General features: G+C 44.1%; 1 long non-coding RNA gene across 1 annotated transcript; it reads right to left on the bottom strand.

Annotated features, from left to right (window-relative positions):
• Positions 1-5742: 5742 nt before the first annotated feature.
• Positions 5743-6371, bottom strand: LOC108543576 (uncharacterized). The gene is made up of 2 exons (XR_001889610.1): positions 6020-6371; positions 5743-5877 (listed from the first exon to the last, which is right to left on the bottom strand). It is a non-coding gene; the product is annotated as an uncharacterized LOC108543576 (long non-coding RNA).
• Positions 6372-7589: the final 1218 nt, after the last annotated feature.

Below are 7589 nucleotides of genomic sequence, written 5' to 3'. Positions count from 1 at the left end.
GCGCCTGTAGTCCCAGCTACCCGGGAGGCTGAGGCGGGAGAATGGCGTGAACCCGGGAGGCGGAGCTTGCAGTGAGCTGAGATCCGGCCAAAGCAATCCAGCCTGGGTGACAGAGCGAGACTCCATCTCAAAAAAAAAAAAAAAAAAAAAAAAAAAAAAAATTATTCAGGCATGGTGGTGGACACCTATAATCCTAGCTACTTGGGAGGTTGAGGCAGGAGAATTGCTTGAACCCAGGAGACGGAGGTTGCAGTGAGCCGACACAGTGCCACTGCACTCCAACCTGGGCAACAGGGTGAGACTCTGTCTCAAAAAAAATAAATAAATAAAATTAGCCAGGAATGGTGGTGTGCACCTGTAGTCCCAGCTATGTGGGAGGCTGAGACAAGAGGATCACCTGAGCCCAGGAGATTGAGGCTGCAGTGAGCAATGATCACACCACTGCACTGCAGCCTAGGCAACAGAGTGAGACCCTATTTCAAAAAAGAAAAAGAAAAATTCAACAAAGAAATGCCCAGGACTGGATGGCTTCATACGATAATTCTACCAAACATTCAAAGAACACTAGCCCTTCTTAAACTCTTCCAAAAATTAAAAAAGAGAATGCACTCCCAAACTCATTTTGTAAAGTCAGCATCACCCTGATTCCAAAGCTAAAGATAACATAAGAAAATTACCAGGCAATATCCCTGATGAACATAAATGCAAAAATCCTTAATAAAACACCAGCAAACCAAATTCAACAGCACATTAAAATGATTATACAACATGATACAGTGGGATTTTTCCATAGGATACAAGGTCAGTTAACATTTGAAAATCAGCCAATGTGATAAATCACAGTAAGAGGAATGAAACACAAAAAACAGATGATCACATCAACAGACCTAGAAAAAGGATTTGACAAAAGTCAACATCCTTTCATGATAAAGACTCAACAAAACAAGTATGGAAGAAACTTACCTCAATGCAATATAGGTAATTCATGACATGCCCACAACTAACATCATGCTCAATGGTCAAAGACTGAAAGCTTTTCCTCTAAGACCCAGAACAAGGAAAGGATGCTCACTCTTATCACTGTTAATCAACATAGTACTGGAAGTCATAACCAGGGCAATCAGGCAAGAAAAAGAGAGGCTTCCAAGTCAGAAAGGAAAAGAAAGATTATTTTGCATGCCATGATCACATACATAGAAAACTCAAAAGACTACACATACTCTGTCTCTCTCCCTCCCCACACACACCTCCCCCCAAAACTGGTAGAACTAATAAATGAATTCAGTAAAGTTTCAGGACACAAAATCAACATAAAACTCCATAGCATCTCTATACACCAAAATGAACTATCTGAAAGGGAAATTAAGAATGCAATCTCATTTACTTTAGCACAAAATTTTAAAATACTTAGGAATTTATGGGACTCAGCAAAATAAATGACACAAATAAATGGAATAAAAACAAAAGTAAGTGGAAAGATATCTCATGTTCACAGATTGGAAGAATTAATATTGTCAAAGTGTCCATACTACCTAAAGCAATCTACAGATTCAATGCAATTGCTATCAAAATCCCAAATAGAAAAAAAAATCCTAAATTCATATGGAACTACAAAAAACCCTGAATAGGCCGGGCGCGGTGGCTCAAGCCTGTAATCCCAGCACTTTGGGAGGCCGAGACGGGCGGATCATGAGGTCAGGAGATCAAGACCATCCTGGCTAACCCGGTGAAACCCCGTCTCTACTAAAAAATACAAAAAACTAGCTGGGCGAGGTGGCGGGCGCCTGTAGTCCCAGCTGCTCGGGAGGCTGAGGCAGGAGAATGGCGTAAACCCGGGAGGCGGAGCTTGCAGTGAGCTGAGATCCGGCCACTGCACTCCGTCTCAAAAAAAAGAAAAAAAAAAAAAAAAAAAAAAAACCCGAATAGCCAAAGAAACTTTGAACAAGAAAAAAAGCTGGAGACATCACACTTCCTGACTTCGAATTATCTCTTACAAAGCTATCACCAAAATAGTATGGTGCTGGCATAAAAACAGACACAGACAAAATGGAACAGAACAGAGAACCCAGAAAGAAACTCACATATTAATGAACAACTTTCTCTGACAAAGGTGCTAAGAACACACAATCGGGAAAAGATAATCTATTCAATAAACAGTACTGGAAAACCTGGATATCTACACACACACACACACAAAAGAAATCTGACCTCTATCTCATACCACACAACAATCAACTCAAAATAGATGAAAGTCTTAAATGTAAAACTTGAAACAGCAAAATTCCTGGAAGAAAACATTGGGAAAACCTTGACATTGGTCTTACAATAATTTTCTCAATATGACACCAAAAGCACAGGCAATGAAAGAAAAAATAGATAAGTGGGATTACATCAAACTAAAAAGCTTCTGCAGAGCAGAAGAAATAATCCAAAAAATGAAAAGGTAACCTACAGAATGGGAAAATAATGTTTGGAAACTATATATCTGATAAGGGATAAATATCCAAAATACATAAGGAACTCATACAACTCAATGCTAAAAATACAAATAACTGGATTTTAAAATGGGCAAAGAACCAAAATAGATACTTCTCAAAAAAGGAAATTCAGATGGCCAATAAGCATATGAAAATGTGTTCAACATTTGTAGTCATCAGGTAAATGCAGATCAAAACCATAATGAGATATCACTTCACACCTTTCAGGCTATTATCAGAAAGATAAAATATAACAAATGTTGTCAAGGACGTGGAGAAAAGAGAACTCTTGTACACTGCTGTTAGGAATATAAATTCAAACAGCCATCATGGAAAAAGTAGGAAGGTTCCCAAAAAATTAAAATTAGAACATACGGCCGGGCATGGTGGCTCATGCCTGTAATCCTAGCACTTTGGGAGGCCAAGGTGGCCGGATCACGAGGTCAAGAGATCTAGACCATCCTGGCTAACATGGTGAAACCCCATCTCTACTAAAAAAAAAAAAAAATTCCCTGGGCGTGATGGCGGGCACCTGTGGTCCCAGCTACTCTGGAGGCTGAGGCAGGAGAATGGCATGAACCCGGGAGGCGGAGCTTGCAGTGAGCCGAGATTGCGCCACCACACTCCAGCCTGGGCAACAGAGTGAGACTCAGTCTCAAAAAAAAAAAAAAAAAAAAATAGAACACATGATCAAACAATCCTACAGGATAGTAAAAGGATATCTGTATTCCTATGTTCACTGTAGCATTTTGTGCAATAGTCAAGACATGGAAACAACCTAAATGTCCTTCAATGGATGAACAGATAAAATGTGAGTATACACACATAAAAAATGGAATATTATTCAGCCTTTAAAAAAGAAAATCCTGCCATTTGTAACAAAATGGATGAAGCTGGAGGAAGTTATGTTAAACAAAATAGGCAAGACACAGAAAGAGAAATACTGCATGATCTCCCTTTTATGTCAAATCTAAAATAGTCAAACTATGGAAACAAAGTAGGATGGTGGATGCCAGGGGCTGGGAAAAGGGGGAAATGGAGGATGTTGGTCAAAGGGTATAAAAATGGTAACTATAGGCCGGGCGCGGTGGCTCAAGCCTGTAATCCCAGCACTTTGGGAGGCCGAGACGGGCGGATCACGTGGTCAGGAGATCGTAGACCATCCTGGCTAACACGGTGAAACCCCGTCTCTACTAAAAAATACAAAAAACTAGCTGGGCGAGGTGGCGGGCGCCTGTAGTCCCAGCTACTCGGGAGGCTGAGGCAGGAGAATGGCATAAACCCGGGAGGTGGAGCTTGCAGTGAGCTGAGATCCGGCCACTGCACTCCAGCCTGGGCGACAGAGCAAGACTCCGTCTCAAAAAAAAAAAAAAAAAATGGTAACTATATACAAGTAATAGATATGTTAATTAGTTGGAATGTGATGGTCATTTCACAATGTTTCACAAAAATTCAGTTGTAAACCTTAAATATATATAATTTTTATATGTCATAAAAATTAAATTATCACAAAACAATTTAAAAGACAAAAAAGTGATTCACCAACTGTGTTTAATAGCTACATATTAATGATGGCAGCAACAGGCCATCTGGAGCAGCTGCTGCCATCATGCTGGCTGCAACAACTAGGCATGGCCAGGGCTGCATGCTCCATGGAGAAGGCAAAAGCCAGGGATAAGCGGGAGACCCGCCCCTTCCAAGTTGAGGCAGGAACTCCCTGGATGCTGCTGTAGCCGCCCAAGCCATGGCTGCAGACCCCGGCATCCCTGCATTGTTGGGGGCCCAGGAAGGCCCCCCTTGCCCTTGCCGGCATGGAAATGCCTGTTCCTACTGCCTAGCTTCTCCCTGCCTTCTCTGATCTCAGAGCAAAGTTGGGCAGTGCTGACTCAGCAGCCCCCTGCCGCCTCGGCCCCCTCCAGATTTTGGGCACCAATGAGCATAGAAGGAAACCGAGGGGAGCTGAGAGCAGCTTGGCTTGGTACCTATAGCCTGGGTACCATGAATGGCAGGAGGCAGACAGATTCCTGAGTAGAAGGGGATGGGTCCCTGGTGAGGTCCCACCTGCAGGCCAAGGAGGGCTTGAAAGCTGAGGGTCAGGATGCCAGTCCCATGGACTGGCATGAGAACTTGCAGTGCCTTTTCTGGGCCTGCCCATGGCCCCATATGGACCAATCGATAACGCATTTCTTCCCCTCTGAGGCCCATAAAAGCCCTGGGCTCAGCCAGAGCTAAGCAGATGTTGGGACGACCAGCTGCAGGGAGGAGCTACCCACTCCAGGACCTCCTCTCTGCTGAGAACAGCAGACATCAGGATAACCAGCTGCAGTGAAGAGCTACCCACTCCAGGGCCTCCTCTCTGCTGAGAGCTGCAGAGATGACAGGAAGACCTACCTGCAGATAGGAGCTACCCACTCCAAGGCCTCCTCTGAGCTACTGTCGCTCAATAGCTGCTCTTTGTCTTGCTCACCCTCCACTTGTCTGTGTACCTCATTCTCATTGCTCACCCTCTACTTGTCTGTGTACCTCATTCAATAACTCTGGACCCACCAAATGAGGCTAAAAGACCTGCAACACAAACAGGGCTGAGACATGCCCCTTGCTCACCATGTTGTGGACAAAGAGAAGAAAAGAAGAGCTGCAACCCTTTGGGAAGCCCAGATCTGGGAGCTCTCCGAGCCAGGGCTGTGACTCCCTCTTTGGGGCCCTACGGTTCCTGGCATCTCTAAGTTTCTGGGCACCACCTTTTCCCTGGTGCCAGCTGTGGAAGCTGCTTGGAGTGTGACTGGTCCAGCTGCAGCCTGGCAGAGAACTGGCACCCATGCTGGTAACTGAAGCTGACCACCCCACTGCAGCAGCTGGCATGTCTGACTGAACAACAGCCAGACCTCAAGCTTCCCCACACCCCCCTTGTCACTCCACGCAATCTCTCTTGGCAGGCATGGGATCCAGGCCAGTAGCATGAGCCAAGTGCAGCCTTCCAGGCCAGGTGGGTGGAATGAACCCAGTGGGCCCAAGCAAAAACTTGGGCAGAGGTGCCACTTGGCCACAGAGGTTTCTGGCCAGAAAAGTGACACCCCAAAGATACTGTAACATTAATAACTCAATTAATACCCTGTTTTATTATTTATAATAAATTCCAATTACTAAAAATTACACAAGTTTCTTATATTGGCTGCTAAATCACATATCTAAACTAATCAAACTGCTGATCACATCTGTATAAACCCTTTCCCTTTGACAGAACCCTTTCTTTCTAATCCATTTTGGAAGCTTCAAAAAAAGTTTATTCTCTAGCAGTCCATGGTTGTCTGCCCCACCCTCTTCAGGTTCCAGAAGACTCTCAAGGCAAAGGCCAGGAAGACTACCGTATGTTTCATTTCCTACCTGACAATGAGGTAATCTGTATAACAGAAAAATTTTTACATTATTAATTTGAATTGGGCTTCTACATTTTATACATATACATACATGATTTTCAAGCAAGCAACCAAGTGCTGGGCAAGGAAAGCCAAGTTAACATGAAGGCAAAGGCTTTCTATTACCTTTTGTGTAAACCCAAATCCTGAGATTTGGATTAGGGTAGATGCTTAAGAGATGAAGGTGATGCAGACCAACAGCACAGCTGAGAGGCAGAATCTGGAAGTTTAAGGAAGGAATTGTGAGATTCTCAAGGATAAGGAGGGCTTTGGGGTCCTACTCCCCAGCTCTAAGGAGCAATATGGTACACAGAGTTGGATCTCTGACACGCTGGTTCTAAGCCCTACCATTCTGGGGTCCTAAGGAAACAAGCTTTTAGACTTGATGGGACTGCCAGGACTGGACAGTGGCTGTTTCAGAAGCAGTCTGATGACCAGAAGAACCTTCTCAGCATCTTGTTGCCAAATAAAATCTGGATACCTTTGCATAATCTTAGGATTTGTGAGAAGCCCACCAACAAAGCAGATGGTGGTGGGGACCTTGGTAACAGAAATAAATTTACAGAAAACAAAGACATGCAATATTTCTTGAACATATTTATCTATGGATTGAAAAACTGGCCAGGCACAGGCCGATGCCTGCAATCCCAGCACTTTGGGAGGCCGAGGCGGGTGGATCACTTCAGGTCAGAAGTTTGAGACCAGTCCGGCCAACATGGTGAAACCCTGTCTCCACTAAAAACACAAAAATTAGCCGCGCATGGTGGCAGGCACCTGTCATCCCAGCTATTCGGGAGGCTGAAGTAGAAGAATCACTTGAACCTGTGGGCCAAAGGTTGCAGTGAGCCAAGATCGTGCCATTGCACTCCAGCCTGGGCGACAGAGCCAGACTATCTCAAAAAAAAAAAAAAAAAGAAAAAAAAGAAAAATCACACCAGCTAGATTTCCTCCTGATATCTCAGGGTAGCTGAGCCAGGAAGGTTCTGCTCCAGCAGGCTGGGGAGCATCCACTTACCCATGAAAAGGAGTATTTGGAGGTTCATTTTAGGGGCCAATACCAGATAGTCCAGGACTAAAAGGTCTTATTTTTATCCCTTTATATTTCTAATAGGAAATGAAAGAGTAGACAACAGAGTATAGTTTCTGTATTGCAGCTGGGGAAGAGACAGGAAGAGCGGAATCCACCAGCACAGTGAGTGAGTCAGAAAGAAAGTACTCAAAATGTCAGTGAGAAGCTGAGGAACTCACATGAGTGCTTTGAGCATGCAAAAGGCTCAGCTGAATTCTGACTGGATTTGTCCTAAGCAAAGCAAAAACCAGGGTCCTTTGAATATACGGGACACAAAGCTCTTCTTGTAGAACAAATTCGACTGAGACTTTGGGGAAACAACTGCATCAGACAGTGGGAACTAACTAACAGTGGGTGTGCCACACAGCACCACGTGGGTCCAACCTGTGGCTCCATTTGCTTCTATCCTTACAGTCACAGCCTTTGGTTTTATTGGGGCAGTTTGGTGGACCAGGTAAACAGGTACCCTTCGCACAGGAGAACATGGTGGAATTCCACCTTTAAGAAACTTGCACCTGCTACGCTTTTCAGGTAACTGGACCTCACCTCAAATCTACCTGGTACAAGTATAACTAAAATTAAGAGCAGAAGAGAAGTCTAGTTTGTATTCTTTTAGAATTCTAAACA

This window comes from Rhinopithecus bieti, unplaced genomic scaffold (genome assembly GCF_001698545.2).
Source record: "Rhinopithecus bieti isolate Rb0 unplaced genomic scaffold, ASM169854v2 scaffold_25304, whole genome shotgun sequence".
Classification (NCBI taxonomy): domain Eukaryota; kingdom Metazoa; phylum Chordata; class Mammalia; order Primates; family Cercopithecidae; genus Rhinopithecus; species Rhinopithecus bieti.
This window is presented reverse-complemented; position numbering and strand designations above follow the sequence as displayed.